The 9,668-nt window shown below is 37.0% G+C and overlaps 1 protein-coding gene across 1 annotated transcript in view; it reads right to left on the bottom strand.

Moving 5' to 3' along the window:
• The window catches only part of LOC128379341 (NACHT, LRR and PYD domains-containing protein 12-like), a 51,440-nt gene extending 49,652 nt beyond the window's left edge, over positions 1 to 1,788 (bottom strand). Inside the window, exon 1 of the mRNA XM_053338958.1 lies at positions 1,756 to 1,788. The gene's annotated coding sequence lies outside the window, so the exon portion shown is untranslated. The remainder of the gene's footprint in view (positions 1 to 1,755) is intronic.
• Between the last annotated feature and the right edge of the window lie 7,880 nt (positions 1,789 to 9,668).

Below are 9,668 nucleotides of genomic sequence, written 5' to 3'. Positions count from 1 at the left end.
ACTGCTGAGCATCCGACAGTGAAATCTCTCGTCATACACACAGGATATGTGCCGGGTCCAGGCTGCAATACTGATACCAATAATGTTCTCCCCCAGGAAAAGTCAGGGCCCTATGGAGTTTAGGTAGCCTTCTCAATCTCTGTGATGATAGGTAACAGAAGAACGGTTAAACTGGTGAGAAATAACAAGGGTTCAATTAAATCTTCCAATTTGTTAAAGGATAATTAATTATTATTATACCGTAATTATACAGATATACGCAGCGCTCTACTGGCACTAATTTTGCCCGAACAACTCCAAATGACACCAAAGTTGTCTGGGTGAGTAAATGATCGTATTTTATGCTAGAAATAAGGTCCGGGTTGTAAAAAACGGTAATTATCCTTTAAGTATAGCATGTCAACCTTGAAATATACCAGTGTCTCCTGTTATCTCCACAAGGTTAGTTCTACTTAATATCAGATCACTAGCCAACAAATCACTGCTAGTTAATGACGTCATTATGACCTATGATCTAGATTTTTTACTTCTAAGTGAAACATGGCTGACTGAATGTAGCTGTTGTGCCATTCTCAATGAGGCAGCACCAACAAATTTTAGTTTTATGAACAAGTGTCGAACTGGTAAGAAAGGCGGGGGAGTTGCTGCCATCTTTAAATCTGTATTTCAGTGCAAGGAAATTACATTAGGTGATTTTAGCTCTTTTGAATATCTCTGTTTTCTATTAAAAGGTGATCCAAAAGTTATCTTTTTAATCATTTATAGACCTCCAAGATACTCAAAAAAAATCATTGATGAGTTTGCTGAACTGCTGTCAGTTATCTGCACTGACTACAACTTTTTTATCATAACAGGGGATTCTAACATTCATGTAGACAATAATATGGACAGTAATGCCAAAGAACCCTCTGCCCTACTTGACACTTTTGGCCTCTTGCAACATGTGAAAGGGCCCACACACACTCGAGGACACACTCTGGATCTGGTTATCTCTAAAGGTGTTGATATTTCTTCTGTTGATGTTAAGGACTTGGCTCTTTCTGATCATTTTTGTGTGTTCTTTGACTTACAGATCATTCCAAATGTTTAATTAACCTCTGTGTCTGTTAGGAGAAGGTATATAAATAAGAATACCAGTACAAAATGTATGGAGGCTATAGCTAACACCAACTGTGAGTGCAGAGTCAGTTGATGAACTCCTGGATAAATTTAACTGGAAAATCTCAAATGTCATGGATGCTGTTGCACCTATTAAAACTAAGACGACCTTGATCAGAAAGAAACCACCATGGAGGAACACTATGATGATAAAGGCTTTAAAAACAGAATGCAGGAAAGCAGAGCGTAAGTGGAGAAAAACTAAACTCCAAATTCACCTTGACCTCTACAAACAAAGTCTTTGTAATTTTAACTGAGTTACTCAAAGCTAGACAGCAAAACTTTTCTGAAATTATTAATAAGAACATCAACAACACTCACACTCTGTTTGCTATGGTTGATAAGCTTAGAATGGGTGAGCTTCTTAACTGTGACTTCTCTCTATTTAGAGCGCAGCAGTGAGTCATGTTACATCACTGTGAGGACGCAGAAACCAGGAAAAGAAAAACAGGAAACTACTTTTGAAGAAGTTAAACTGTGTGATTTTATATTTTTCTGACACAGTTTAATCAACGAAACAATTCAACTTAAAAATAATCATCAGATTGATCAATAATGACAGTAATCATTATTTACAGTCCTGAAATTAACACTCACATGCCTCAGACTTGTTTTTCTTCCTTCTGTTCTGTGAAATGGCGTCTGACTGAATACTTTTCATTTTAACTTCCTCCTTTACCTTTGCAGGAAGTCACTGTGTGTGCGTGTGTGTGTGTGCTTGTGTGTGTGTGTGTGTATTTGTGTATGTGTGTGAAATATAGCATTTAATCTCTAATGTTTACAAAAGTAGAATCCGAGGTGTCTTGGTGTATTTCTAGTATAATCATTGACCTTGTTGGGACCAGTTGTCCTCATGGAGAACAAAGTCCGGTCATAATGCAGCAGATACAGTTTATCTTTATTATTATATTGATGCTGAATTGATAATAAGACTTTGGATATATGAAGCCTTTTATCTTGTGTTTCTAGACTTACTGTATGTGTTTTTGAGGACAGGTAAGGAATTGTTAATTTGTCATATTTCTTAAAAGGAGTTTGGTGTAATATTTTCCCCAGAGAGCGCAGGGAGCTTCAGTTGAATTAAAACTGAAAGCATTAATGTTGTTTTTTTTTAACATTTTTATCATCACTACAGAAACACCAGGTAACTGATAAGGTATGATGAGGTTGTCTGATGTTGACTTCTGTAAGTTATTGATTTGATGAATGGTTCACAACCTAATTATATCTGATTGTATTGATTATTGTATTCAGTTTCTAACAGCAGAATGCAGTAAATGTTTGTTCTTTGTGTGTGTTTTTAACTATTTTCCTAACATGATGAGCTTGATGGTGTTATTAATGACTCCTGGTGAAACCTGAAAGCTCAGCATTGTTGCTGCCCTTTATCTTCCCTTTTTATAAGTCACATTAACATTTATTCACCCAGAATAAACTAATATATCTCTGAAGAAAAGGAGAAAAATAACAATCTCCAGGTTCACTGTGACATCTACAAAGAGAGACTTCACATTTATAATTTAGAGCTGAGAAATGCAAGGCGGTCCTTCTTTTCTGACATCATAAACAATAATAATACACCTTATTTGCTTCAGTTGACAGGCTAACAAACCCTCCTGAGTCTGTAGCCTCTGAGTTTCTATCCACCAGGGTCTGCAGTGAGTTTTCCTCCTCTTTCACCAACAAAATTCAGAAGATGATTAAACAAATCAATTCAACTAGTATGACATCATTTTATCCAATCAATTCTAAAAACCTGGAGGACATTATAAAACATCTGAGACCCTCCTCCTGCTGCTGCCTTGATATCCTGTCTGCAAGCTTTTTCTAAACTCTTTCTAACTACACAGCCTCAGATCTTCTACAGACTGTCAACACATCTCTTCTCTCAGGTGTTTTTCCACAGACCCTGAAAACTGCCGTCATCGAGACACTCTTAAACAACAATCTAGACACTTCACTAATGAGACATTATAGGCTCATATCAAACCTCCCATTTTTAATGAAACGCAGTTTTACAACAACTGAACAACTTCTTGGCACTAAACAACAGTTTTGAGCTGTAGTCTCTCTCTCTCTCTGTCTCCCTCTGTCTCTCTGTGTGTGTGTGTGTGTGTGTGTGTGTGTGTGTTATCTACAGCTTCAAACTGTGAAAATGTTAAATGTAAAGAAATATTTCTATATAACAGTTTATTTATAGTTGTACAGCGCCTGCGTCAGCGTGTCTTTCTGTTGGGCTGAAGCTCACTAATTAACATTTTTATTCAGTTTGAAGCCAAAGCTTCAAAGTTTTATGACACACTTTTAGATTCTATAAGTTTTGTGTTTTAGTTTTAATCTGGTTTAAAGTTTTCAGTCATCAGATGTTTGTTTTTTTAACAACATGACCTGACTGCCGGCCAGCAGTGGACACATTTAAAGATATCAGGCTGAAAATCACAGGACTGAGCTGTTATAGGGAAACAAGTCATTTTTACTAGTAATCTGACCTCTTTTCAACACCTTGGTTTTATGGTTCACTCTAAAGATCCATTATTCATTTTAATCCACTAACAATGTTTTTATCCAAGAGTTTGCTGAGTTTTTACATCACTGTGAGGACGCAGAAACCAGGAATAGAACAACAGGAAACTACTTTTGAAGAAGTTAAACTGTGTGATTTTATATTTTTCTGACAGTTTAATCAACTAAACAATCCAACTTAAAAATAATCATCAGATTGATCAATAATGACAGTAATCATTATTTACAGTCCTGATATTAACACTAACCTGCCTCAGAGTTGTTTTCCTCCTCCTGCTCTGCTGACTGTGAAATGAAGTCTGTACCAACGTTCTTTTACTCTCTTCCTGTCTGCTTCTCCATTCTTCCTCTTTACTGGAAGTCTCACTCTCACACACACACACACACACACACACACACACGCTGTTTAATCCTTACATGTTTTTTCTTTGAGACCTGTAAAAACACCTTAAATATGTTTTACTTTGGAAAATATTTCAACTTCTTAAACATTTGTGTATAGCTGATATATGTTTGACCCATATTTATTCAAAAATTAAAAAAATAAATAAAAATAGTGTTACATTCTTCACATTTAATACAATTCATGTTTGTTCTCCATAATATTATTCAAATTTTAATAACCAAATGTACTGGTTTATATGATGTAATCAGCAGAGCAAACTTCTAAATAGGAGAACTTTAACTTCTGATACTTAGATTTTGCTGCTAATACCTCTGAACTTCTACTTCAGTAAGGGTTTTAAATGCAGGGCTTTTACTTGTAATGAAGTATATTCTGATTTTCTTTGTGATTTTCGTGCGTGTTTTCCCCCTCTCTATCTCCAGTTTTCCTGTCTCTCTCTACTAACCTGTACATCAAAGGCAAAAAGCCCAAAAAATATACTTAAAAAAAAAAAGTACAATTAATACAACAGTGCTCCACTAGAACTGTCAAAATTGCAATTAAAAGGACTAAAGAAGTTACTGTCCAAGCCCACTAATCAACAGTTTTGATTTAAATTAAATTAAACACTTTGATTTAAATGTGGCAAGTAAAAGTGCATGCTACTCAGGAAATATAATTAAGTGCAAACAATTATTATAATTAGGTGTAGGGCAGGGGGAAGGCACATCTGCAGCTGCAGGATGTACTTCTACAGATGAGGAGACAGTGTTGCTGGACTCCAGGCTTGAGGTATCATGTCAATTTTGTGGACATGTCTTGCTCATTTAGCCCATAATGGATATGAAGTCAGTGATTTGGTGCTAATAGAAAATAACATGTGTAACAGGACCCAGATGCTGCTCAGCCTCAGAAGCAGCCAAGTAACAAATCATACACAAATTATACACAATAATGATACCACATGAATGACTATAAAATGACTGTTGCAATTAAACAGTCAACAGACTGTAATGAAACGACAATATAGTCTATTATATCAACATATTTAGAAAGACCATGGAAATGCTGTAAAAACCATTAATTTGTCACATGATTGACAGAACTGCCAGATGAATCCCTGAGAATAATCTTAGCCTGGTTGTTAGCCTGGTCTGGAGCAGGCTAGCTGCAGAGAATAAATCACCATAGTAACTGGGCCAGGATAAATTTAACCTGCTTTCATGCAACCGACTTGAGGCTAAATTCAGCCAGGATAACTAACATATCCCGGCTTAATCCCTTATCCAGAGGGGTATTGCACAAAAGTAGAATAAAGAAATCCAGGATAACTGAGCAAGCGCAGCTTGATCTAGTCTGACCGGAGCATCTTGGCTTATTCGGTTGCACGTTTGCTGAGCCAGGATGAAAAGGTGCGGCTATGTCAAGCCAGGTGTAGACAGTTGGGATAAGTGCGTGTTCACGGCATTCTCAAATAGACCCATGGCATCGATCACAGAATCACAGATTGGAAAATGGAAAGGTGTCACGCGTCATTCTCCACGGCCGCTGAACAACAGCTCCTGATGGAGTTTCATGATGAGGTTAAAGAAATTATAAGAAAAAAAGGCAACACAAGCACTGTAATCATGGAAAGGGAGAAAGCCTGGCAGACAATCGCGGACCGGCTCAATGCGTAACTAGTGCAATTAATATTCAATTAATCGGTTGAGCATAGCTCAGTGGGTAGAGCACTCGCCCCATATGTTGTGGCTATAGTCCTTGCTGCAGGCGACCTCGGTTCAAATCCCGCACTTAACACTCCTATCCTGCATGCCATTCCCCCCTCTCAGTTTTCCTGTCTCTCTCTACTAACCTGTACATCAAAGGCAAAAAGCCCAAAAAATATACTTAAAAAAAAAAGTACAATTAATACAACAGTGCTCCACTAGAACTGTCAAAATTACAATTAAAGGACTAAAGAAGTTACTGTCCAAGCCCACTAATCAACAGTTTTGATTTAAATTAAATTAAACACTTTGATTTAAATGTGGCAAGTAAAAGTGCATGCTACTCAGGAAATATAATTAAGTGCAAACAATTATTATAATTAGGTGTAGGGCAGGGGGAAGGCACATCTGCAGCTGCAGGATGCACTTCTGCAGATGAGGAAGTCAGTGATTTGGTGCTAATAGAAAATAATGTGTAACAGGACCCAGATGCTGCTCAGCCTCAGAAGCAGCCAAGTAACATTGTGAGTATCGGCTAGTAAATAGTACAAAGTAAATCTACTGTACATTATACACCATAATGATACCACATGAATGACTATAAAATGACTGTTGCAATTAAACAGTCAACAGACTTTAATGAAACGACAATATAGTCTATTATATCAACATATTTAGAAAGACCATGGAAATGCTGTAAACCCCATTAATTTGTCACAAGATTGACAGAACTGCCAGATGAATCCCTGAGAATAATCTTAGCCTGGTTGTTAGCCTGGTCTGGAGCAGGCTAGCTGCAGAGAATAAATCACCATAGTAACTGGGCCAGGTTAAATTTAACCTGCTTTCATGCAACCGACTTGAGGCTGAATTCAGCCAGGATAACTAACATATCCCGGCTTAATCCCTTATCCTGGTTTCGTGCAATACCCCTCTAGTTTCGTGCAATACCCCTCCGCCATAGCTGCAAATAAAAGTAACGCTGCAAACAAAAACAAACGCTGCTGCAAATAAAAAGAAACGCTGCTGCATATAAAAGAAACACCGCAGCAAACAAAAAAAAAAACACCGCAGCATATAATAAAAAAAAACGATGCAAATAAAAAAAGCCACAACGGAAGTGGATTACCGGGGACTGTTTTTGCCGAAACATCGGAAGAAGAAATAACAACAACAGGACTACGAATTGGAAAACGAACTAGAAAGTAAGTGAAAATGGTAGTGTTTAATGTCGCTACATGTACTTTTTAATGTGTTATTTGGTCAGGCGATGTAGCCCCAGGTTTGAAGTTGAACTGGAGAATGCCGGTGTATTGTTAGCTTCGGCTAACACGGGGAGACCACTAACGAGAGTGGAAACAACTGACGGCTACATAGTTCCGGCAGCTTATTACTGTCGTTGTTGTTGTTGTTTGTATTATTAATAATCATGATAACAATAATCTAAGGCGTGGGTAACAATAATTATTTGGATTAATGTGAAGTTTAAGCTGTGTCCTCACAGTTTGTCACCGGCAACGTGAGGTAACATCCTCAAAGCCACATAAACATTAGGGATGACTAACTGCAAACCAAACATCAATATGGTTTTCAGCATGTTTGAGGGTGACTTGTCTGTTTCAGCCAACATGGGGATGAGGATCGGAACTGCAGACACTTAAAACACGCTGTTCCGTCCACGGGACGGGTCGGAGGTTGGGAGGTAGCCACAAGTCCTTCTGAATGTTTTAAACACCAACCCTTAAACATATATACTCATGCCGTACATTGTTGGAAAGCTTAGATTGCCCTGATTCATTCAAGACCACGAATTATATGGTTGCTCACAGCAGTAATAGTATTAGCGATTGGCTCGGCTAGCCACTCAGCTAAAGTAAAAACAGCTATAATCTCTACGTACCTTCAAAGTCTTCCCTTTATCCACAACGATCATCTTATGACTCAGGACTTTCTGTACAGCTCGCCAAGTATCCATTCTTGTGAAATATGAAATCCGTTTCCATAATATCGAAATACTTTCCTCAATATGTCCATGTATTTAGTCCAACACGTAACAACAAACCATATACGGTCCCTTTTACGTCTTTTCCTGACCTACACGTACAAGCAACAACAACAACGACAGTAATAAGCTGCCGGAACTATATAGCCGTCAGTTGTTTCCACTCTCGTTAGTGGTCTCCCCGTGTTAGCCGAAGCTAACAATACAACAAGTTCGTTTTCCAATTCGTAGTCCTGTTGTTGTTGTTGTTTCTTCTTCCGGTGTTTCGGCAAAAACAGTCCCCGGTAATCCACTTCCGTTGTGGCTTTTTTTATTTGCATCGTTTTTTTTATTATATGCTGCAGTGTTTTTTTTGTTTGCTGCGGTGTTTCTTTTATTTGCAGCGGCGTTTGTTTTTATTTGCAGCGTTTTTTTTGTTTGCTGCGGTGTGTCTTTTTATTTGCAGCGTTTCTTTTATATGCAGCAGCGTTTCTTTTTATTTGCAGCAGCGTTTGTTTTTGTTTGCAGCGTTACTTTTATTTGAAGCTATGGCGGGTCTCGGCCACCGTATCTATAGTCAGGGAGCTGCTTTAACGGTTATTATCTTAATACACTTTTACATTAACTATATATTTGTTTTATTTATTCATTAAGTTTTAAAAATCACGTCCACATAAATTCACCTTTCTCTAATCAATGTTCTTGTTGATCTAATTTATCTAATAACAGTGTTTTGGTAACTAGGGGTTACACTTTACTGACAGGAATTATGTGTTTTTTTTGTTTTTTTTGCTGCCTTGTGAAGCACTTTGTAACTTGGATTTTGAAAAGTTTTCTGTAAATAAAAGTATTGTTATTATTAGCCTGTTATTGTTGTTATTATCATTATAATTTTATATTCATATTCATATTATCATATTATTATTTTACTATCATATTAATATTATTATCGTATTATTATTATAATGATTTCCCTTCTTTATTATTACTATTATTATTATTATTATTACCATTATTTAGCCTATTGTAATGCACTTCATTCAGACAGTGGAGCAGCAGTGTGAGTTAGTCATATCAAGTGATACTTGACACATTTACAGTCTTTTTAGCATCAGATTCCCTCTTAGTGTTTCCTGTTGAGCTGTGGTGGAAGTATAGTAACAAAAAGACTTTGCTACTAAAAACACTGTAACGTTGAAACATAGAAGATGAAGATTTGACTCATTTGGACGCTGAAGCTTCATATTAGCTTCAGATCAACTTTTAAATCCATGTTTCCACAGAAGGAGGACTGTGGATTTAGTCCTCCATCACTTCCTGTAAACATGATGAAGGATGTAATGGTCAGTATGAACAGGAGGAATCATTACAGCAAGAAAAACTGCTTTAAAGTTCATTTAGGATCCTGACTGTTGTTTTAAGACACTTGGAAAAAAAGTGAACTCCTCCTATAATGCATGTTTCTCTTTGCTGCAGAGTTTTATTCATTTTCTATTAATGTTCCTCACTTTTAAACTTCTGCCCTACAGACACCTTTTTCTGAACATGGCTGATTATTTTCTCCATTTAATTTTTTGTTAATAAAATATCAGAAATATATAATAAATTTAAACAGAGAAAAGCAGAAAATCATCATATCAGAGAAGCTGGAGCCACACAGTGTTTAACATTTTAGTTTGATAAAAAATGAGAATATGTATAAACATGCAAACACAATCCTGGTTTATACTTGAGTTTGGCTTGTTTTTGTGTTCCTGGCTGCTTCCTTCTTTCCTCCACAGTCACACACTGCAGGACTGTAACTCAGCTGCAGCATCAACTACTGTCAAACAAGTATTTCTACACTGTGCTACTACTTGGAGTTTGTGTGTTTCCTCCTGCGCTGACTGTAGGTGAGTGTTTTGTCCAGCAG

The sequence above is a fragment of the Scomber japonicus genome, chromosome 18 (assembly GCF_027409825.1).
Source record: "Scomber japonicus isolate fScoJap1 chromosome 18, fScoJap1.pri, whole genome shotgun sequence".
Lineage (NCBI taxonomy): Eukaryota > Metazoa > Chordata > Actinopteri > Scombriformes > Scombridae > Scomber > Scomber japonicus.
This window is presented reverse-complemented; position numbering and strand designations above follow the sequence as displayed.